The sequence below is a fragment of the Drosophila subpulchrella genome, unplaced genomic scaffold (genome assembly GCF_014743375.2).
Source record: "Drosophila subpulchrella strain 33 F10 #4 breed RU33 unplaced genomic scaffold, RU_Dsub_v1.1 Primary Assembly Seq77, whole genome shotgun sequence".
Lineage (NCBI taxonomy): Eukaryota > Metazoa > Arthropoda > Insecta > Diptera > Drosophilidae > Drosophila > Drosophila subpulchrella.
Genome location: NW_023665712.1, coordinates 541077 through 564448, shown reverse-complemented (window position 1 = coordinate 564448; position 23372 = coordinate 541077). Strand labels below are relative to the sequence as shown.

At 40.8% G+C, this 23372-nt stretch overlaps 2 long non-coding RNA genes across 7 annotated transcripts; both read left to right on the top strand.

Moving 5' to 3' along the window:
* Window positions 1-411: 411 nt before the first annotated feature.
* Window positions 412-2320, top strand: LOC119562626. Of its 2 annotated transcripts, XR_005221908.1 has the most exons (4): window positions 412-1056; window positions 1262-1323; window positions 1387-1589; window positions 1746-2320. It is a non-coding gene; the product is annotated as an uncharacterized LOC119562626 (long non-coding RNA). The 2 variants fall into 2 exon arrangements; XR_005221907.1 differs by lacking the exon at window positions 1746-2320 and having other exon boundaries at window positions 1387-1718.
* Window positions 2321-15641: 13321 nt separating this feature from the next.
* Window positions 15642-18434, top strand: LOC119562634. Of its 5 annotated transcripts, XR_005221915.1 has the most exons (7): window positions 15644-15797; window positions 15855-16035; window positions 16368-16399; window positions 16461-16532; window positions 16720-16817; window positions 16874-17028; window positions 18221-18434. It is a non-coding gene; the product is annotated as an uncharacterized LOC119562634 (long non-coding RNA). The 5 variants fall into 5 exon arrangements; XR_005221913.1 differs by having other exon boundaries at window positions 15643-15797; window positions 15855-16399; XR_005221914.1 differs by lacking the exon at window positions 15855-16035 and having other exon boundaries at window positions 15676-15797.
* The last annotated feature ends 4938 nt before the right edge of the window (window positions 18435-23372 follow it).

Sequence of the window (23372 nt, the reverse complement as noted above, 5' to 3'; positions counted from 1 at the left end):
CACTTGCGACCCCTTGAAGTATTGGGAGGTATGATTTTTAAATAATTATGACTAACATGTTAAATATGAAATATTTTTTACAGATGACTGCTGACAACGATCTGAAATTGGTTGCAAAAAAATTTTTCTGTATACAAGCCTCGTCCTGTGAGTCTGAACGAGTATTCAGCAAAGCTGGACAAACCATATCTGACCGCAGGACAAGGCTTAAGCCTGAAGTTGTTGATCAACTTTTGTTCCTGACCAGAAATAGACACTTTAAATGATCTCAAAAAAATCTCATGTTACTGTTTGTGCTGTTTCTGTTCTTTTTGCATTTTCATTTTTTTTTTTTAAATATCGATGTTTCACTCGATGTTTTTTTTGAAAACATCGATGGACACGAACATCGATGTTTCTGCACCTCTACTACTACTGCCATTGCCGTGTTTAAAGAAATCCGCGTGCCCGTAGATAAAGCAGCGTTCGATTGTATTCCGAGTTCGTATTTGTGACTCACTGTATAGTCTCTTAGCTTCAGTTCTAGGATTTAGAAGTGGTGTCATCATATATTCAGTGGTTCCGGTTGGTTTTTAAAATCGCCGTTGCCGAGACGATACTTAAGGCGACTGTTGTTAAAAAAGGTGCTGTCGTGTGAAGTTCCAGGCCACAAAATTTTGTTAGCAGAAGCTTGGCATTGCATATAGTCTAAACATTCAATGAAAAGTATCCTTTTCCGTTTCGAAAAAATTCCCCGTTGTCTCCACCCGGGGACTGTATACGGACATGCGTGCAATCTATGGCACCAAGAACTTTGGGAGACTTCTCTATGTTATAAAAGTCCAAAAGTCCAAATTCCTGGCTCAGCATTGCAATCGCTTCTGATACTTCTTTGACCGCTCGGGATGCTGAGGCAACGCTGACACCACAGAAGTCTCCTGCCGTAATTAGGAAGCTGTCATTTGCATAGAATCGTAAAGCCAACAAGAATTTGGTATCTGATTTTAACGCATATGATGTAGGTTATATTTTAAATACATTATTTGGCTATTTTTACATGATGTAAGGATATTACCGGTAAGTATTTAACTTTCGCTAATACTTTTTACCATTTAGCTTTATTCAATCGGAAACGTTGTATAAAGCTGTACTCGTCCAAGTCAGCAAAAAAATCTTTTCTTTCTCTAAACACTCTTAAAGTTGACGTCATCGCCTTCACCTCCAAACTCAAGGTCCATGTCCAAATTGAGCAAAACTCTATTGATTCAATTTTTGATTCTAGGCAAACAACGAGGACAAATAAGGCTCTCGGGTCTAACTCCGGATAAATTCACAAGCAGGAAAGTAAATATCAATATATATACACACGTATTTATACACGTGTACTTAAATTTTCCTAAATTTCAGCCACTATTGGGCCGGGTACTTCTCAACGGGCGGTACTTCTCAACGCCGCGATGCGACGGCTGGAAGTCACCGAGATGAGGTGGCCGTGGTAGACCGGAACGGACTCACCGGGAAATACTTGATGTCGTCGGCGTAAGGGGTTGGTTGCTGGGCGTCTGCGCGGGTCGAATGTACACCGGTTGCTGGGCACCCAAGTCGGGCTGGTAGGTATGGCGAAGTCGCGCAGATATCGGTAGAACTCCAAAGTAAATATTCCGGGGCCCTTTGTGTTGGGACCCCGGCTGCCTTTATAAATGATTAATACAAAATAACGAACTACCATGTAACTTTAATATCACTCACTATTTTTTAATTTTAAGCACAAAAAAATGTATACTAGCACTTCAGCTGCATCTGCCTGGTTGGACAATATGGCTGCGACTATCTTGATATCAGCTGATCATCTTACCTACCCCCGCCATATTACATGGCCTCTCTCAAAATTGGGTCATTGGATACATAGGTCCATTTAAGGTAATCCCAGAGCGAACCGGGATTAATCTTCAAATAGCCAGATCGCCCGCCAGATTCATCCCGCTGCTGCAACTTTCGCCATATCGACCTAACCTATCGATAAAGTCCCTCCCATTATCGACTCCAATTGCAACAATTGTTATTCATTATGGCTTATATTTTCAGCAAACGTAAAAACAGCTGTGCTTTTTTGTCCTCTTTGTTGGCTGTCAATTTATCGAGTCCGAAAAGACTTAACAGGGAGTCTGAGTCCCTGTCAAAGTTAGCTCTCACATTGAGGCTCGAGAAAGCCAAAATAGCTTAAGCCTAGTACTCAGATCGGCTAAGAGTTTCACTAGTCGAAAAAACTTGTTCTTTGCAGTGTGACCGAAGTTTTCAGAGTTCACCCGCAATGCATGTAGCATGGTCTTACTGTCAAGCGGCTGGGTTTGTTGCCAAACGGAAAACAAATCAATTGGAGAAATTTAAAAAGGAGGAGTCTGCTGGTTCACAAAGAGAGTAAAATAAAAATAAATGGAATGTTCAACGAATGTTTTTATTTATGTACATTTTGTAGTTTAAAGCTTCCTTAACGTCCCACGAATGCTTCGCCATCTTTCCCGCGCCACCGCAATACAGCTCCGAGTCCCAATGGGCATATTGGAACTTGAGGAAGTGGTAGCCGGATTGGGAACGGGGTTGATCCGCTGATGCTGCAAGAAGTCGCCCAGCATCCTGGCCATGGCTTCTCCAACTGTTTCTTAGCGGGCGCCCTATTTTCCTCCTCCCTATAGAAGCCACCGCGTCCTCCAGCTCCGCTTAAGCTGCCAAGTAGCTGGTGGTGTACCGACTCCTAATGGAGAGGACTTCGGAGATCATATTACTGGTGGTTATGCTAAAAAGATCCTTTTAATAGTACAACGCAACCAAATTATTTTGGCCAGATCTTACTTTCTTTGCGAGGACACGCTCGGCAGGATGTCCATGTAGAGAGCGAAGTCCCACTCGGCATGTTCCTTCCCACTGGGATTTTCTAGAGGATCTCCTCCAGCTCGTCAACTATTCTGCGGATTTTCCCCTGTTGTGGTATTGCTTCCTGTCGGTCGAGTCCCACAATGATTGACAACAGCTTGGATTAGGCGTCCTTTTTCATATGCACTGACCTCCTTTAACCGTTTTTGGGGCTTTTCTTCCATTTAAAATTTTTAAATTCCCCACCGCTTCTGCACGAACACCGCCGAAAATTAAATTTCTTATTCTCTGGGCCCCGGCCAACGGCGTTCATCGAAAATTTACTCCCGAAATCTGGTATTTTTTCTGGTATCTCTTGGCTTACCCGAGTATTGCGCTAAGAAACATACCCGATACCTATGGTTAACTCGCGGTTTTTGTCGATGTGAGTACTAGGCTTTTGTTTATGTTTTGAAAACATCGATGACATCGATGTTAACATTGATGTTTCTCCACCCCTAGTTCTCACATCAGAAAACTATATATCATCACTAAGAAATTTAACGTTGACATAGCCAAGCGCGCGGTATATGGAAGCATATACCTGGAATGCACCTGGAAGTAACAAACTAAACACATTCTGGGTGCACTCTTTTTTAATGCACCTGGAAGCAACAACCTAAACACCTTCTGGGTGCACTCTTTTTTAATGCACCTGGAAGCAACAACCTAAACACATTCTGGGTGCACTCTTTTTTAATGCACCTGGAAGCAACATACTAAACTCCTTCTGGGTGTACTCGTTTTTAATGCACCTGTAACATGTACCCAGGAATGCACAAAAATCAAATATCTAGAAGTTTTCCCCAGGAATACATAAAACTGGATTTCAATTTCATATTTATTTTTTATTTCAATACTCAAGAACGCAACTAAATTTTGATCGGAGTCACTCCCCTTCTGTACGGGCCTTTGCTGCTTCCTTCTTGTTGATGTACTTTTATCATTTACGCAGTTCAGTCCTTGGTGTGCCCATTCATTTTTTGCGACTCTGAAAGATATAAAGCAAATTGAATATTACAAATTTTGAAACATGTGTATATATATTACAAATACACAATATATTTGTTTTGGCACATTAACACTGTTGAATGTACAATTTACATACAAATAATTATTATTTTATTTATTTAATTTGTTTTTAAATTGAATGTTCAATGTATATGTACTGTGTTATGTTCATATTGAACTGTGTTGTGTTCATATTGAACTAAATTATCTACACTTTACTTACTTGTGAAAATATTGATGTAAAATTGGTGTCAGAAAGCAAAAAAATTTTTCAAAACACGTGGCACGAACTTCACTTTTCAGAACTAAAAATGCAACTGACGAGAAATGCAAGAGACAAGAAAAACCGCGCGCTTCCGTGCATGTTCCCTTTTGTCTTTATTATTTGTTTGTCAAGAGAACAGTACCGAAAAATGGTTTGAGTTTGGTTTTTTTACATTCCCACTAAAAGACACCTGGATGCACTATATTGAAATACACCCAGACGGCACCCAAAAGACTGCACCTAGCACGCACATTTACTAGATAAATTTGCATACGTGCTGTTTTGCTTAAAAAAGATACGACCCAGAACTATGTTTTTTTAAATCACGTTCCCCAACTTACGACTGGGAAGTGCAAGAACTTAACCTTGTTCTCCTATTAACTGCTTTATCTTTCCTCAGCTTTAGGACCAAAACTTGGCCGCCGTCTTCAATTTTATGCAGTCTAAGCTGAGAATTCGTTCCCCAATGGAAAAGGCTGCAAGCGCCGTGGAAAGATATGCTCTACCAGTCATGCATTGATAGAGCTAGCATGGAAACACGGCACACTAAAGGGGACAAACTCGATGCGTTTTTTTGAAATTATCAAAATTGTTATTTATTTGTCATCGGCGTCTATACTGCCGGAAATAATTTTTACAATGTTCCTTGTCCGTTAATTAAGCCTCTTTTATTCCTTATGCTTTTATTGTTAGGTAGGGTACTTATTCTTTTGTCTTTTGGTCTGAGTATGTCCTTCCATTTGGCCAATTTTCGATTGTTTCTGATATTCTTTTCGCTGTCTCCTCGTAATCGTCGTGGTGGATATCGTGTTTCTAGATTTTAAAGGAATCAATCACTCTTGCCTCGCCCAGGTTGATTTTTAACAATGGCTGATCCTTGTCCAAAATATCTACAACGAGTCGTTGGGTCTTTCCCTAGGTTAACCTGCAAAATTCCATTGTAAGTATCGATGTTCGAGTCTTGTAGTGTAATGTTAGGTGTCGGTAAGTGGTTTTGTGAGCTTTCTAATTTTTTGTTTGTGTAATTTCTGTTTCCTAATAGTGTTGGCTGTTACTCCGTTGTCCATCAAAACATTGTGCTTACTTAAGCGTGGTGTTATTTTGTTCCCTCTATTTTTTTTTCGAAAAATATAGTTGCCCGTTGGCAGGTCTGGGGGTCTGTCATTGACTCATTCAGTCGCTCTGTTCGTTTTTTAGTCATATCCTCCATAAGCTTTTGGATATTAGGATAGATTGTAGTTTGAGATTCGTTCGATTGGTGTCGGCTATTAAATATTATTGTTTTTTAAAATATGTGTGTTCGACCGCTAAAAAGTTCGAAAGGTATTAGATTTGTACTTGAATGGATAGCGTTATTATATGTTATAATAACCTCGGAAAGTATCTTGTCGTGGTCTAGGGTTAATCGTGATTCCTTTCTTTTACTTAAAACTATTTTGTAAATCTCCGTCAGGGTGGAGTATAATCGTTCAGCCGTCGAGTTACTACTCGATTGTTGGAAGGGTGTTACATGTAGTTCTATGTTGTGTTGTGATAAAAAGTCTTTAAACGCGGTACCAAAAAAATCGGCTACTAGGTCGAGGACTAATTTTTTTTGGTAGTACAAATTGACTGAAGAAGGTTTTGAGGGCTTTGGTAACAAGCACAGAATTTATGTTGGCCAGTGGGTAGGCTTGTGCAAATTTAAAAAATGTTTCTATAATTGTCAGATTATAGTTATTATTTATTGTGTAAATGTCTGTGTGCATTATGTCCAAGGGTCTGTTCGTGGAGTGGAGTGTAATCGTTCAACCGTCGAGTTACTACTCGATTATTGGAAGGATGTTACATGTAGTTCTATGTTGTATTGTGCTAAAAAGTCTTTAAGCACGGTACCTAGCAGACTCTGCTCCTAGGTCGAGGACTATTTTTTAGCAGTCCAAATTGACTGAAGAAGGTTTTGAGGGCTTTGGTAACAAGCACACAGTTTCTGTTGGCCAGTGGTTAGGCTTGTGCAAATTTAAAAAATTTGTCTATAATTGTTAGATTATAGTTATTATTTATTGTGTAAATGTCTATGTGCATTATGTCCAAGGTTCTGTTCGGTATTTCAGGTAGTATGAAGGGGGCTTTTGCGGGTGTCTATCGTATTTGAGAGTCAGGCAGATTTCGCAGTCCCCATTTGTTAGAGAGATTAAAGGTTTCAATTTAGGCTTCCTTTTTCTAGCGCTTTTACATTTCCTCTATGCCTCTGTGATTATTATTTACGTGGTGGATCCTTTAGTTTCGTTTTCGTTCAAAGGTTCGTATAGGAATATTACACACCTGCAGATCTTGTAGAGGTGAGCTTCTGCAAAATATTTCGAATATGCTTCCTGTATTATTTCAAAAATTTGGTCGCTAATACAGCTAAGGTTTTATTTGGACCTCGCATTGTTTTTAAAGAGGGGTTTAGATATTTGCCTTCTGATTTTATTCTTAAATGGTGTGCTAACCACGAGTTAAGGGTTTGGTTCGATTTTAAAAATGGCTTGTATATTGAACGTGTTGAGAGGGCTTTTGGATAACGGGATGACGCTTGAATCGTTTGGTACGGCTTAGTTAATGTGAACGTTGGGTTCAATTCTACTAAGTGCGTCAGCGACAACATTCCGTGAGCCCTTCTCATGTTCTAACGCATACTCGTGTTCGCTTAGCGTATCCCTCCAACGAATAAGCTTCGAATTTGCCCGATGAAATTTTGTAATCCCAGTAAGGGCTTATGATCATTAATTAACTTAAATAAACGACCATACAGGTATGGTCAACAATATTTGACTGCCCAAATTATTCCTAACATCTGCTATTAAGGTAATTGGTTAATCAAAATCTGGAGTTTGTAGGATCGGCTCGTGTGTCAGAAGTGTTTTGGAAAATGCTTCGAATGCTTTTTCGAATTCTTTATCTAGTATGACTGTTTTTGGTTTGTATTTGGTTTAGCGATTCGAGCAAAGCCCTTTATAAATTTCCTGTAGAAGCCCTTGAGTCCCAAAAAGGATTTGATCTTCCTTGCGAGTTTTGGGACAAGGGAAGTCTTTTACTGCCTTAATTTTATTTGGGTTAGGCTTGATGCCTTCCTGAGTAATTATGTGGCCCAAGAATCTATTCATTTCCTGAGGAAATTATACTTCTTTAATGGAATTCTTAAGTTAGCGCGTTGTAGTTTCCTAAAAACTGAGTCAATATCTGCCAAGTGCTTCTACAGGGAAGAGGAAAAAAATGTATCATGTCGTCTAAATATAGTAGGCATATATCTCCCACCAGTGTAATCAGGACATTATCCATATTCGTTGAAAAGTTGAAGGAACGTTCCTTAATCCAAATGGCATTCATAGTGGTCGTTTCGACCTAAAATGCCGTTTTGGCTCTGTCTTTGGGGCTCATCTGGATTTGATTAAATCCACTTGCCAAGCCCAAGGTAGAGAAATACTTATACCCAAGCTATCGAGAATTTTGTTAATATTGGGAATGGGCTATCTGTCAGCCATCATTTTGCTGTTTAGCTTTCGAAATCTATTACCAGTTTCCATATTTTGTTATCGTCGGAGTCTGCCTTCTGTGGGACCACCAACACAGGTGCCCCCCAGGGAGAGTGGCTTTTTCTGATAATGCCTGGACTGCTTTTTTATGGATGTACGGATATCTGTAGGTCCTTACATGCACTGGAATGTTATCTGTAGTTGGGATGTAGTGTTTGACTGCGTTAGAGAAGGTTAAGGGTTCTTTAACATTATAGAAGAGTTCCCGAAATTTATTGCATACTGTGAGGAGACCTCATTTCTCTTGCATATTGAAGAGACCTGTTTCAATTTGGCTGATAACCTGCCCAAGGTCCGTTGAGGAGTCTGGGCCTAACGTTAGACTAAATACTTGATGGTTATCTTCCTTGTCATAGGGTACTACCTCTATCAGTTGGTCCAGGCAAAGAGTTTGTTCCATTTCTGAATTATTAGCTATCTCTAGAAACCCATGGCCATCGGTGGCCGTATTGAGTCCCCCTGAGATGGTGAGGCTCTTGTCGATTTCCAGGGAGTTGCAAAAAAATCTCATTTGCTTAGATCGACGGGTAGTTTAACACGGGATTTGCGATGAGTATGGATACGATGTTCGTTTGTACATCCATTAACTTCTGTTACTATGTTAATTGATGAAAATTGTGTTTCGAGTTTGAGTTTCTCGATATGAATGTTTGCTTTGTGGTCTGCTAGGGAGTCCGAGGAGACCATCAAAGTAGGGGTAGATCTTGAAAATTAAGAGGGTCACTTTTTTTTTTTTAAATATAGCTGTCTAGGACTGTTGTTACTTTAACGTTTTCTGTTAGGGTCTTAATACTCTCTTGTGGAATTAGGTATGGATCTATAAATGAATAGGTAGACCCAGTGTCGATGAAAATCTCTGGTTTTGGGGAGCCAAAAAAATAAAACAAGGAAGAACGCTATAGTCGGTTACCTCGACTATCAGATACCCGTTACTCAGCTTAAGGGACTAAAGGGAAATGGATATATGCAAGCAGCAAAGCGAGATTGAAATTCGCCAATGCGTCCTTCAGCACACATTGAGCGCTCGTTTAAGCAGCAGAAAAAGCACACGTTCAGCACACGTTGAGCGCTCGTTTAGGCAGCAAAAAAGCACATGTTAGGCACCTTTTCTTCGCATAGCAGCAAATATATTTACAGTTTTTTTTAATTTCTATATTTTTCTTATTTATTTAGATCTTTATTTTAAAATGTTGGCTTGGGGGTTCCCGGTCCTAACGGAGTCGTTGGCACCTTCTCGCCAGCATCTGGGGCCGGTGTTGCCTTTTTGTTTGGTGCAGCTCAAATTCTTCACGCACCGCATTGCCTTCTGCGGGAGGGAGGCTCCGAGGGCTCCAAATTTTTAAGAAATTATATCTTTGGTGGTTTTTAGCATATAACCTCCTAAGCTTGCAAATAACATTTTTTAATTAGTTTTGAATTAAATTTTATCGAAAACGGACGACTACATCATATAGCTGCCATAGGAACGATCGGAAAATTGGTGGAAAAATAATATGAAACAAATTATAGCTTCGGTGTTTTTCAACATATAACCTCCTACGCTTGGAACTAACATTTTTTAATTAGTTTTGAATTTTGAATTAATTTTATCAAAATCGGAGGACTATATCATATAGCTGCCATGTGAACGATCGGAAAATTGGTGGGAAAATAACATGAAACAAATTATAGCTTCGTTGTTTTTTGACATATTATCTTATACCATTGGGAATATCATTTTTGTATTTTTATACCCGTTACTCGTAGAGTAAAAGGGTATACTAGATTCGTCGGAAAGTATGTAACAGGCAGAAGGAAGCGTTTCCGACCCCATAAAGTATATATATTCTTGATCAGGATCACTAGCCGAGTCGATCTAGCCATGTCCGTCTGTCCGTCTGTCCGTCTCGGATCTCGGAAACTATAAGAGCTAGGCTATTGAGATTAGGCGTGCAGATTCTTGAGCTTCTTACGCAGCGCAAGTTTGTTTCAGCAGAGTGCCACGCCCACTCTAACGCCCACAAACCGCCCAAAGCTGTGGCTCCTACAGTTTTCATGCTAGAATAAAAATTTTAACTGAAATGTATTGTTCTCATCGATTGACCCAAAAAAAAGTTTGCCACGCCCACTTGAACGCCCACAAACTTCAAAAAATCGTAAATATGAACGCGGATATCTCGGAAAATATCAAAGATAGGGAAATGGGATTTCAGATTTAGATTCCGTAGGCTTGAGCACAGCGCAAGTTTGTAACGAGAATATGCCACGCCCAATCTAACGCCCACAAACCGCCCAAGCCTGTTTCGCCCACAATTTTCATGCTAGATAAAAAATTTTAACTGAAATGTATTGGTCTCGTCAATACCCACAACGCTGAAATCTGTCTACCGCCGGTAGGTGGCGCATTTCAATCTCACTTTGCTGCTTGCATATCTCCATTTTTCTTTGGTCCCTTTAGCTGAGTAAGGGGTATCTGATAGTCGAGGTACTCAACTATAGCGTTCTTCCTTGTTAAATTTAATAATTATAACTGCAAGGGTATACAAACTTCGGCATGCCGAAGTTAACTTCCTTGTTTAAATATACATTAACTTGTTTTTACTCTCACTGTTTAAATAAATATTGGTCTGCGACAGACTTACCTGGGAATCGTATAGGTATCACTTTTAAGCCACTGGCTTATTTTATTTAACTTCGTTAATTGCGGGCAATTCTAGCTCCTTCACATAAGTAAACGCAAGTGAAAAAGACGAAAAAAGGCGCGTGCCTTTGAGAAAAACAAAAAGCAACAACAACAACGGTTCCGCTAATCCGTTGTTGCTCTGTTTTTTTGGCATGACCCGTTTGGTCTATGCTGCTTGCACATAAAAGCAGGGTAATTATAGACATATCCGACTATGCAAATCGTTATAAATATATAATATTAATCAACATATACATTTTTTTAAGAAATACAAATATTTTTAAACCCAAACCTATAATTTTAATTGGTTGTTTTAACATTTACGAAAAAATGTCGCATTATTTCAAAGGCAAAGGTGCACAAAAGTCTATATATTTTAATTGCTGGGCCTCCTTGCCTTTACCCGCATTTTCCAGTTGAGACATGGCGGGAGAGGGACAGCCCAAAAGTACTTTTTGTGCGTTCTCTTTGCGGACCCCGACGGAGAGCGCGTCTCTTTGCCGCAGTTACGCTCAGCTCTGCCGGCGTCACTGGCTGCTCTGCCGACGTCGCAGTCGACTTCGTGACGATTGGGCGCTTATACTTAATTGTGGAACTGCAGGGTACTTATGTTTTTGTGTTTTGTATGTTGTAAATCTGTAAGCAGAGTAGTTAGTGTATGTGTGCTTCAATGTGAAATATTGTTGTGGTAACCAAGAGGCAAAGTAATCGATCAGATTTGCGATACTTAAAAAGATTTTTTTTATGCGATACTTAAAAAATTTAGAGCGGGCGCCCTATTTTCCTCCTCCCTATAGAAGCCAGCTTCGCTTAAGCTGCTGTCCGGAGAGGTCGTCGGAGATCGTATTACTGGCGGTTATGCTAATAAGATACTTCTATTAGTACAACGTATCCAAATTTTTTTGGCCAGATCTTACTTTCTTTACGAGGACACGCCCGGCAGGATGTCCATGTAGAGCGAAGTCCCTCTCGGCATGTTCCTTCGCACTGGGATTCTCTAGAGGATCTCCTCCAGCACGTCAATTATTCTGCGGATTTGCCCCTGTTGTGGTATTGCTTGGATTAGGCGTCCTATTTCATCTGAACTGACCTCCTGCAGTCGATTTTGGGGTTTTCCTTCCATTTTTAATTTTTAGTTTCCACATCGCCTTTGCACGAACACCGCAAAAGATCAAATTTCTTATTCTTTGGGCCGCGGCTGACGGCGTTCATCGTAATTCACTCGCTAAATCAGGTATTTTTTCTGGTATTTCCTTAGCTCATCTGAGTACCTCGCTGAAAAGCAGACCCGACGAAAAGCGTTAAGCCTACTACTCAGATCGGCTAAGAGTTTCACTAGTCGAAAAAACGTATTCTTTGCAGTGTGGCCGAAGTTTTCAAAGTTCACCCGCAATGCATGTAGCATGGTCTTACTGTCAAGTGGCTGGGCTTGTTGCCAAACGGAAAACAAATCAATTGAAGAAATTTAAAAAGGAGGAGTCTGCTGGTTCACAAAGAAAGTAAAATAAAAATAAATGGAATGTTCAACGAATGTTTTTATTTATGTAAATTTTGTAGTTTAAAGCTTCCTTAACGTCCCACGAATGCTTCGCCATCTTTCCCGCGCCACCGCAGTCCAGCTCCGAGTCCCAATGGGCATATTGGACCTTGAGGAAGTGTCAGCCGGATTGGGAACGGGGTTGCTCTGCTGATGCTGCAGGAAGTCGCCCAGCATCCTGGCCATGGCTTCTCCAACTGTTCCTTAGCGGGCGCCCTATTTTCCTCCTCCCTATAGAAGCAACCGCGTCCTCCAGCTCCGCTTAAGCTGCCAAGTAGCTGGTGGTGGTGGTGGTGTACGGACTCCTAATGGAGAGGACTTCGGAGATCATATTACTGGTGGTTATGCTAAAAAGATCCTTTTAATAGTACAATGCAACCAAATTATTTTGGCCAGATCTTACTTTCTTTGCGAGGACACGCTCGGCAGGATGTCCATGTAGAGAGCGAAGTCCCACTCGGCATGTTCCTTCCCACTGGGATTCTCTAGAGGATCTCCTCCAGCACGTCAACTATTCTGCGGATTTGACCCTGTTGTGGTATTGCTTCCTGTCGGTCAGGTCCCACAATGATGGACAACAGCTTGGATTAGGCGTCCTTTTTCATCTGCACTGACTTCCTTTAACCGCTTCTGCACGAACACCGCCAAAGATTAAATTTCTTATTCTTTGGGCCGCGGCTAACGGCGTTCATCGAAAATTCACTCCCGAAATCTCGTATTTTTTCTGGTATTTCCTTAGATCATCTGAGTACCGCGCTGAAAAACAGACCCGGCGAAAAGCTTTAGCCGCCTGTTTGCTTCTCGCTCACTCCTATGGTTAGCTCGCGGTTTTCGTCGATATGAGTACTAGCCCTTCAGTTCTGCAGTAGGGACGCGGTGACATGGCTCAAGTCAAAAAGCTTTTTTTGTGCCTAAAACGCTGTGCCGCTGTTGACGTTAGCAGAGCAGCCGGCGCAGCGTAGAAGACTGTCAACGAAAACGATCGTGCAACAAAGAGAGGCAGATATTCGGATATTTCCCTCTCTTTCTTGTCTTATAATCTGCCTGCACTCCGCGCTCGCAGAGACAAATATCGTCCGGTCCGTTATTTTTTTTTGCGTCTCTCCGTTATGTTCGGCTAGCGACTAATATTTCGGCGGAAAAATTTTCGTGGAGCAGCGACATGTGAATGCCCTAATATCTTAGGAGCATTATTGTGTATCGAAAATATACAACTTATATTGTTTTATAAAAGTAAATTATTTGATTATAGTAAAATTAAGTAATTTGGATTTACTTATAATGTTATGTTTACTTATTATACATTTTTATTACAATATATTTTTTTAGTGTAATTATAGAAAATTAGTCCGTTAAAATTGATTTCAATATTTAAAACATAAGTAGTATTAGTATTAACATTTTTAAAAAATTGCATATTGTATTTGTTACTTAAGAAGTAAAAACTATATAGTCGGATATATTTCACTTTAGAAAGGGTATAGGTGCAGTGGCACGCGCCAACAGCGAAGAGAAAACAAAAGAAATCTAGTAAAGGGGTGAGAAGACTTGGTGCATTCTGTTTGAGTAATTGAAAGGGAAGCATCCATTTTAATGGTGCGCAGCAGAGTTACTTTAATCGTTTAGTTAATATAATAAAGTCAGGTAAGTGCTACATTAAGTTTAAGATGTTGTGCATTGATCTTAGTTTAAAGTACGTAAATTTTAAAGGTATTCAATGGGTTCCGTTAGCCGAAAGTGGATGACGAAATGTTTTGTGCCAATAAAAATTCTGCAACACAGCTATAAAAGGTAAATATACAATTAAACAAATAAAACGCATTTTTTAAACATATGTTTTTTCAGGAGCGTTGGCCAAGGATTCAGAGGACCCGGACAAAGGTTTAAGAACGGCGATGTCTAACGTTAAAAATAAGCTTACGAAGCAAAAAAACAGAAACAATAATTGTACAATTTTTGAAAATCTAAATAATACCATATAATTAAAATGAATTAAAATGAAATTAAATATGTATGTATTTTAAATTCTATATTTTTTTAATTGAAAACTCAAGGAAAAATTCTGATTTTCACAAGTGATTCACTTGGGACGTGTCCCTTGCAAGTGATTTCACAAGTGAAAACTCAAGGAAAAATTCTGATTTTCCCAAGTGTTTCACTTGGGACGTGTCCCTTGCAAGTGATTTCACAAGTGAAAACTCAAGGAAAAATTCTGATTTTCCCAAGTGATTCACTTGGGACGAGTCACCGGCACGTGACAGGCCATACGAAAAATGAGTATAAGGAACAAGTGAAATCCCGTAGGACTTCGAAAAATTTTCATTTGAATTTTCACTTGTGAAAATGCGGACATCCCATACAATTTTCTATATGGAGCGTCACTTGTTCTTCACTTGTGCACGAGGACATGTCCCAGGTGATTCCCAAGGTGATTCACAAGTAAAACTTTTTTTTTGGAACTGAAGGGAGGCTTTAGCCGCGTATTTGCCTCTCTCTCACTCCTATGGTTAGCTCGCGGTTTTCGACGATCTAAATACTAGGCTTTAGCAAACATATGTTAATATATATAGCCTAGTACTTAGATCGGCTAAGAGTTTAACTAGTCGAAAAATCTTATTCTTTGTAGTGTGACCGAAGTTTTCAAAGTTCACCCGCAATGCATGTAGCATTGGTCTTACTGACAAGCAGTTGGGTTTGTTGTCAAACGGAAAACAAATCAATTGAAGCAATTTAAAAAGGAGGAGTCTGCTGGTACACAAATAATTTTAAAAAATAAATGGAATGTTCAACGAATATTTTTATTTATGTAAATTAGTAGTTTAAAGCTTCCTTTTCGTCCCACGGATGCTTCGCCATCTTTCCCGCTCCACCGCAGTCCAGCTCCGAGTCCCAAAAGGCATATTGGACCTTGAGGAAGCGGGTCCCGGATTGGGGACGGAGTTGATCCGCTGATGCTCCAGGAAGTCGCCCAGCATCCTGACAGTGGCTTCCTATGGCTTCTCCAACTGTTCCTTAGCGGGCGTCCTATTTTCCTCCTCTCATAGAAGCCAGTGGGTCCTCAAGCTCCGCTTAAGCTGGCCAAGTAGCTGGTGGTGGTGGTGTCCGGAGTCCTAATGAAGAGGTCGTCGGATATCGTATTACTGGTGGTTCTGCTAAACAGATACTTATATTAGTACAACGTAACCAAGATCTTTTGGCCAGGTTTAACTTTATTTACGAGGACACGTCAGGGAGGATGTCCATGTAGAGAGCGAAATCCCACTCGGCATGTTCCTTCGCACTGGGATTCTCTAGTGGATCTCCTCCAGCACTTCAACTATTCTGCGGATTTGCCCCTGTTGTGGTATTGCTTCCTGTCGGTGAAATCCCACAATAAAGGGGAACAGCTTGGATTAGGCGTCCTATTTGATCTGCACTGACCTCCTGCAGCCGATTTTGGGGTTTTCCTTCCATTTTTAATTTTTAGTTTCCACATCGCCTTTGCACGAACACCGCCAAAGATCAAATTTCTTATTCTTTGGGCCGCGGCTAACGGCGTTCATCATTCATCACTCGCTAAATCAGGTATTTTTTCTGGTATTTCCTTAGCTCATCTGAGTACCGCGCTGAAAAGCAGACCCGACGAAAAGCGTAAGCCGCGTATTTGCCTCTCGCTCACTCCTATGGTTAGCTCGCGGTTTTCGTCGATGTGAGTACTAGGCTTATATAGCGAAATGTTTTTATTGCAATCGATTATTCGATATCGGTAGGCGCAATGTTAGTCGTAACGGATTGTCATCACTACGCTCGCTCCAAATTTTGTAAATAGTGTAATTCATTTTCTTATTGTACATTTGAAGTGTTATTTTTTGTTGTGTTCTAAAGTTTCGTCAACAGGTAAGTACCACCATATATGTTGTGCAAGTGAAATACCTAATAATATGTGATATTCAGCCATGAACAGCAACAGGCACATACTAATTCGATTAGTTAAAGAGAAGGAGAAATGCCTAAAAAAAGATTTAGGGAAATAGAGCGAGCGCAGCCGCCAAATGAAATAGAAGTGTCTAATAGTTGGGCTTTCAACACAGCAGGTTTTAATAATCATATGGAAGTTTTAGAAACAGAGAGTAAGGTATAGAAACTTATGACGGACCCCCAGTTTTGCAAAATAGTGGTTTGTTAAATGACAAGCTTCGCCAATGGCACAATAATCATAGTCTCCCGCGAATGCGCCAAAGACCTGATTAAAATTTTGCGCGATGAAAATTCAGACGTCAGTTTATTTTAAAAGTCTTCTTGTCCTTCCAAGTTAATTATTTCGCGGGTAGCAGGTGGCCAATATTTACATGTAGGAGCTTAAAATCAATTTATGAAGTTATTAGACTGCTATCAGAGTGATAAACAGTTAGTGATAGACATTAATTTAGACGGACTATGACGGAATAATGACACATTATTTAAAAGTTCCAGGGCTCAACTCTGGCACATTTCCTTTGGTATGTATAATCGCATTACGATCGAATTTGTCACGTAAAGTACATTCGTTTTCTATTTCAGGCGAACCTCTTCAACAGCCGTCAGTGTGCACAAGTTGTTGAGAAGTCAAGAAGCAAATTGCGGAAATAAATGGTAAAATTTTAAGCTTTTTAACGTTAAATTTTATTTTTGAGCTTTATCACATACAGACATAAAATACATAAAATGGTTTAACATTATTTTTAGACAATTGTTTCAGTGATTTTGCTTTTCTTAAATATATTTTTTTCTTCGAAATGTCTTAATAATCAAATTTTAATTTCTTTTGGAAAAACTTGAGGAACTGGTACGGACACGAGCGAAAGACACAAACGTGACGAAATATTTTCTAATAAAAGATGAGGAGACCCTAAATATCGTGGTGCAAAGGACTCCTCCGTAAGTCTTTTTTTCTTAGATGTAAACATTTTAGTGCAAATGTTCTTCCTATTTAGATTAAAGCCATGAGATCTTTTTTGCTGCCAGAAGGGGTTTTAAAAAAACTTTCGGAGGGTTCTCAGAGATGAGTTTGCTGTAGGATTGAATGTTAATGGCCTTTCCGGGAAAGAAGCCGTTAGCTCGTATACACATTTCTATGGTGCACTTCCAGGTAGGTTATTATACCCGTTACTCGTAGAGTAAAAGGGTATACTAGATTCGTCGGAAAGTATGTAACAGGCAGAAGGAAGCGTTTCCGACCCCATAAAGTATAGTAGTAGTATATAGTCGATCTATCTATGTCCGTCTGTCCGGATGAACGCTGAGATCTCAGAAACTATAAGAGCTAGGCTATTGAGATTTGGCATGCAGATTCCTGAGCTTCTTATGCAGCGCAAATTTGTTTCAACAGAGTGCCACGCCCACTCTAACGCCCACAAACCGCGGTTCCTACAGTTTTGATGCTAGAAAATACATTTTAACTGAAATGTGTTGTTCTTATCAGTACCTATCGATTGACCCAAAAAAAAGTTTGCCACGCCCACTTTAACGCCCACAAACTTCAAAAAATCGTAAATATGAACGTGGATATCTCGGAAACTATCAAAGATTGAGAATTGGGATCTCAGATTTAGATTCCGTAGCCTTGTACGCAGCGCAAGTTTGTTGCGCGAATATGCCACGCCCACTCTAACGCCCATAACGCTTAAATCTGTCTACCGCCGGTAGGTGGCGCATTTTAATCTCGCATTGCTGCTAGCATATCTCCGTTTCCCTTTGGTCCCTTTAGCTGAGTAACGGGTATCTGATAGTCGAGGTACTCGACTATAGCGTTCTTCCTTGTTTTTAAACCTGTGTTTTTTATAAAATATACTTAGTTTCTTGATTAAATTTCACTCTATTTACTTAGAGCGCCATCTGTGCTTAATCCAATTTCTTTCAGACTTTTTCTCCATTTCACTTTTAATACATGGTTAAATGGGAACAGGCTTGTATAAAAAAACTAAAAATATATAGTTATACCCTTGCAGAGGGTATTATAATTTTTGCCAGAAGAATAAAGTATATCCAATTAGCCATGTCCGTCTGTCAGTCTGTTTTAATACCGTTTCCAAGTTCAGTTTTAATGGTAGCGAACTGTATACGCTGTTCAAGTTTTTAAAGCGATCTGCTCGGACGTCTATATCCTATAGCTCCCATAGGAACAATATGGTGAAATAAGTAAAAATTTGACTTGTTTTAATATATATATATATATGCTTTTCTAGTCACAATAAAAAATGCAAGGGTATTAAAACTTTGGCTTGCCGAAGTTAGTTTCCATTCTCGTTTTATTTTAAAACTCCAAAATCTATTTTTTTTAGATGTTGTTTCAGAATCCGGCAATGCAGAAATGTTGATTCCCAAGGCAATTCAATTGTAAATGAATCGATTTTTTAAAACCAAATCAAAATCAAATAATAATAACAATGACAAAATTAATTAAAACGTTACAACCGAAAATTTAACTGAGGAATCTGTTCAATTTAAAGAAATAAAAAAATATCTATCTATACTAATATAAATAAATTTAACAAATAAAGTATTTTTTCTTGGAAGGTTCATAGCATTCAGCTTTTTTGGTATTAAAAACACCAACCCCATTTCATACCCCTTTTCGCCACAAAAGGGACCGATTGGTGGTCTGATAGATGGTCCGACAGGTGGTCCCTTTTCTGGCGAAAAGGGGTAGAAAATGGGTCCTCTCGGTCCCTTTTGTGGCGAAAGGTAATGTAGCACTTCGCCATATGACCGCCTAGGACATGCCCATGTAAAAGTGGATAGAAATCTGCATTGCGGGTGGTATAAACGGAGTCAGGCCCACGCCCCCGGCGTGTGGCGATTTCGGTAGTTCGGGACCTGTCCCGGCGAACTGCAGGGCAGGCCATGACTTTATGCATGTGTGTGTAAACTGTTGTAAACTGAACTGCACGGCTAATAGAACTCTTTCAAACAAATCTATTCGATTAAATATTTTATTGAACAACTAATGCTGACATTTAGATTTAAATATTCATACATAACATGCGTGAAGATTATTTATGTTTAGCCAACATTTATTATTATACCCTTGCAGAGGGTATATTGATTTCAGTCAGAAGTTTGCAACGCAGTGAAGGGTGCCCAAGGGTGCTCAACATGACCAGCACCCAACAAACCAAGCAGTAGCCAAGTTGGAAACAATACCAGGCGCTCAGTAGCACCCACTGCTGATGAGAATTGCTGATCAGCATGTTATATGTCTCACTAACTCACCGTCACATCAGTACGCTGACCCCCCAATGCAGTCAGCACATTTGCGGTGTCAGCCGAGCCAACTACGCAAACTGCCACCATAATCATAATTCCCTGACCTACTTTAGAACACAGCTTATGTCACTAACCATTACACTAAACTTCCGTGTTCCAAGTAGAGTATAAGCACGTATCAAATGAAGAATAAATCAGTTATCAACGCACCTCATAACTCCGCGGTTCTACTTCCTACCTCTGGGAATAGGGCTCGCAATACACTATCTCAACTAGCAGCTAACCACGTTAGCTCAACCTCAGTGCAGCTCAGCATCGCCTGTGGTTCGGCATCGCAGTAACCATCGTTACCATTGCCGCGACGCGATCGTCCTGCCAGCAAAGCGTCCCCGTGCCAGCGACAAGTGCTCATTACCCCTTGTCCCGCGGTGTGACCCAGATGTGTCTACTTCGGTTACTTCGGTTTGGTGACCCCGTGATCCTTTACCAACAAAGGATCACACTTCAGCAACCCCCTTCCTACCAAAGGCTGAACCTCTGACTGTTGAGAAGACCCGTTAAGTTCACTACATCCACCCGCCCTGGAAGCCCTAGCTCATCCAGCTTCACAGGATACGCTTCGTCATCCAGCGTCACAGGATCGTTAGCTTTATCCAGCTTCACAGGATACGCTTCTTCATCCAGCGTCAAAGGACCTTAAGCTTAATCCAGCTTCACAGGACTCACAGCTTCATCCAGCTTCACAGGATACGCTTCTTCTTCCAGCGTCACAGGAACTCAGCTTAATCCAGCTTCACAGGACTCACAGCTTCATCCAGCTTCACAGGATACGCTTCGTCATCCAGCGTCACAGGATCGTCAGCTTAATCCAGCTTCACAGGATACGCTTCTCTTCCAGCGTCACAGGAACTCAGCTTAATCCAGCTTCACAGGACTCACAGCTTCATCCAGCTTCACAGGAACGTCAGCTTCATCCAGCTTCACAGGATACTCAGCTTCATCCAGCCTCACAGGATACTCAGCTTCATCCAGCTTCACAGGATTCTTTGTTTCCAAGACACACAACATGTCTACTTCATTCATAGAGGAAACAAGTCATACAAGAATCGATTTACACAATCGATTACTAGACACCCAAAACGAGTTGCAAGGGAAAATCCAACAGCTCATTAAGAATTATGGTAAGGATTCTGTCGACCGACGCCACCAAGACGGCTATTATTCTTGTAAGCTAACTCAGTTAAACGATCTCTGGCAGCAGGTTTGCGACCTAGATGAAGAAGTTCAGCAAGCGGCATTACCCACTGGAAGTAAGTACTCTTCACGACTAGTAGCACTTAAGGAGCTGGTCAAAAAATATCAGAATGTCTTTCTGGACCAGACGAACTTCGGTCAACTTCAAAATCACAACCGGAGATCAAGTGAAAGGAGACTCCAAAATTAACACGGTGATCCGAGAGTTGCAGAGAAGATACAACGAACTGGAATCATCATTAACATTAGCCTCGAACGCACCAACCGTTACCCCAGCCCTACAAAGGCACCTGGAACTCCATTGGGCGTTACCGAGGCAAGCCCACGACGAATTGGACAGCACACCTGGGGCCGCAGCTCTGGCAGAAGCAGAGCTAGCCCAATTCCACACATTATACGAGGAATACGAAATGAACCTGCTTCGAGAAAACGACGCGCCAATGAGCCTAAACTTGGCACTTCCGCCAATTAGCATTCCGGAGTTCAACGGCGAGTATCTAGACTGGCCACGGTTCCATGATCTCATTCGGGAATTGGTACATAATTAACCATATTCGGCCTGTCAAAAACTACATATTCTACAGAGTTCGCTTCGTGGTGAAGCGAGGAACGTCTTGACAGACACAGCCTTCTCATAGGGCGGCTATGACGACTCCTGGTTGCGATTGAAGGCCAGCTGCCAGCAACGGCATCATTCACTGTTACACCAATTACCGACTAGCAATCTAGTGGCCAGAGCAGCAACCATTGCAGGCTACGACCACTTAGGAGGATATACGCTGCTCGCGACCGCCAAGGTTTTATTACAAGGGCCAAACGGCCAACTACAAACATGTCGCGTTGTAATAGATGGTGGATAACAGGTGAATCTTATCTCAAGGAGGATGGCAGATCTGCTATCTCTTAAGGAAATGTCACCGATTGGGATATCTGGAATCGGACAAAAAAAATATCAACAGTAATCAGATCAGCACTAAAGCTCTCATCAGTTACATCAGGGTTTGAAACACTAATAGAGGTATTTATTATTCCCACAGTCATTACAGACCAACCGTCAGTACCGATTGATACCGATCTAAATATTCCCGAGGGACTGCCGTTAGCAGATCGTGACTTTCGGCAACCTAAACCCATTGACCTAACTTTACGGATTGAGGTATATTCTCGTGTAATAACCGGTGAACTTCTTGAACTAGGAGCTAATAAGCCTTTGGCACAAGGCACAAGGCTTGGTTATGTAATCACAGGTTATCTCAATAAGGAAAACTCATCTGATACGGAAATCAACCCTATTCCGAACGCTGCTTATGAACAAACGAAAGAAAAAATACGTTGAATAATAATCAATTCGATATAGAAGAAAGCAAACGGCAAGGTGAGATTTCACTCGATGAAGAAGGAATTCATTCAACGAACGTAGCATTGATGGATCATAAAATAAAAGAGCCTGAAGATATATGTAGCCAATTAAAAACTAGCGACACTGACTCGTCCGATCGAGAATCAACACATACATATAATGGTTCATTGCAGCTGACTGAAATTTATACTGCAAGAGAAAAACCAATTAATATAGAACCGACTTCTCATCAATTTAAAACCTACAAGAAGTCTGACTTTTGTTCAACATTTCTAAACGTAACCAAGAAATATCTTAGATTTGTTGCAGAAGGTCCACATACCATAGACGTGCCAAATGATCAAGTTCTACGAGGGCACAATTTCAGTCCCCACGGTAATGTCAATTTTATCGCAAAGGGGAGTGTTAAGCAGCATCAAGAAGATGTGAAGGACCTGAATCACAAACAGGAATCGCCGCAGTTGAAGAAAGGATCCTCCTCGGTCAATGATTTGTTAGGTGCTTTCTATACAATTCGGCCAAGGGCTGACCGACATCACGCCTTAATTGAGGGTACCCCTCAATGGGGGGAAAATGTTCGTACCCAAGGGTGCTCAACATGACCAGCACCCAACAAATCAAGCAGTAGCCAAGTTATAAACAATACCAGGCGCTCAGTAGCACCCACTGCTGATGAGAATTGCTAATCAGCATGTTATATGTCTCACTAACTCACCGTCACAACGGTACACTGACCGGCAAATGCAGTCAGCACATTTGCGGTGTCAGCCGAGCCAACTACGCAAACTGCTACCATAATCATAATTCCCTGACCTACTTTAGAATATTGCTTATATCACTAACCATTACATTAAACTTTCGTGTTCCAAGTAGAATATAGGCAGGTATCAAATGAAGAATAAATCAGTTATCAACGCACCTCATAGGGCTCGTAATACGCTATCTCAAATAGCAGCTAACCACGTTAGCTCAACCTCAGCGCAGCTCAGCGCAGTAAACATCGTTACCATTGCCGTGACGCGATCGTCCTGCCAGCAAAGGGTCCCCGTGCCAGCGACAAGTGCTCATTACCCTCTTGTCCCGCGGAGTGACCCAGAAGTGTGTACTTCGGTTAGGCACAAACAGAGACGTTTCCGATCCCATAAGGTATTTATATTCTTGATCAGCATGACTAGACGAGTCGGTCTTTTGCAGGTGGTATATAAGTCGGAACCAGCCGGATCGGACAACTATTTATTAAAGCTCCCATAGGAATAATCGGAAAAAATTTTAAAAAATTATATCTTTGGTGTTTTTCAACATATAATCTCCTAGAGATAACATCGGGAAATAACATCTTTTAACAAGGAAGAACGCTATAGTCGAGTACCTCGACTATCAGATACCCGTTACTTAGCTAAAGGGACCAAAGGGAAATGGAGATATGCAAGCAGCAAAGCGAGATTGAAATGCGCCACCTATCGGCGGTAGACAGATCTAAGCGTTATGGGCGTTAGAAGGGCGTGGCAATTTTTTTTGGGTCAATCGATAGGTATCGACGAGACCAATAGTTCAGTTGAAATTTTGTATCTAGCATGAAAATTGTGGGCGCCACAGGCTTGGGCGGTTTGTGG